The sequence below is a fragment of the Cottoperca gobio genome, chromosome 24 (genome assembly GCF_900634415.1).
Source record: "Cottoperca gobio chromosome 24, fCotGob3.1, whole genome shotgun sequence".
In the NCBI taxonomy this organism is placed as follows: Eukaryota; Metazoa; Chordata; class Actinopteri; order Perciformes; family Bovichtidae; genus Cottoperca; species Cottoperca gobio.
Window position 1 is genome coordinate 2,392,442 of NC_041378.1, and position 804 is coordinate 2,393,245.

The following is an 804-nucleotide window of genomic DNA, read 5'->3' on the forward strand; positions in this document are numbered from 1 at the left end:
GCTTTAGACTACAAAGTAAATAATCATATTGTGTCTGTGATTTTACTCTTATTTCTGTTTCCATTGTTGCAGGAGGAAGGAAGTTAGTGACGTCCCAAACTGTCTGCTGCTTTACTTCTCCCACCTCCGCCCTCACTACAACCTCTCACCTTTAGCTTTACACTCTAGACCATAGTCTGAAGGGGGGGGGGGGGTCGTGAAATTGTTTGTAGATAAAGCAAAACATTTTTTTTTAATAAAATAAATAAATAGTTATTTGCACATTCACATCCTTCCCACCCCCCATCTCACAGAGCTCCGACAGCACCCCCCATCGCACAGGACTCCGACAGCACCCCCCCTTCGTTTGAAGCAGGGGGTCCCTGCTCCATCCCTGCTCCATGCTACACCAGTGTAGTCGGGGTCCTTGGCCTGAAAAACGTTGCAGACCCCTGCTCTAGACAGTATACAAGGATTGCTGGACGTAGTCACTGTAACGTCTCCCATTGGTTTGTGGACTCTTGTGGCTGTTTAGGGTGGAGCAAAGTACAACCCAATGCTGAAAATGACATTTTTAGGAAGCCATCATGTTACATTTAACTTTCACAAACTGTAAACAAACCGACCTGTCAATCACGAGGTAGCCCCGCCCTAACGCACACCCTGCTTTATCATCTATTTTACTCTAAATGGGAACAAGATTTACTAAATGAACATCATGTTGTGTTGAAGAAGACTTGAAACTAGAGATTGGGACATTAAACTTGTCAGGAAAATGTTTACTGACGTAATAAATCACGTAAGAAGTCGGGTCATTTCTCATAG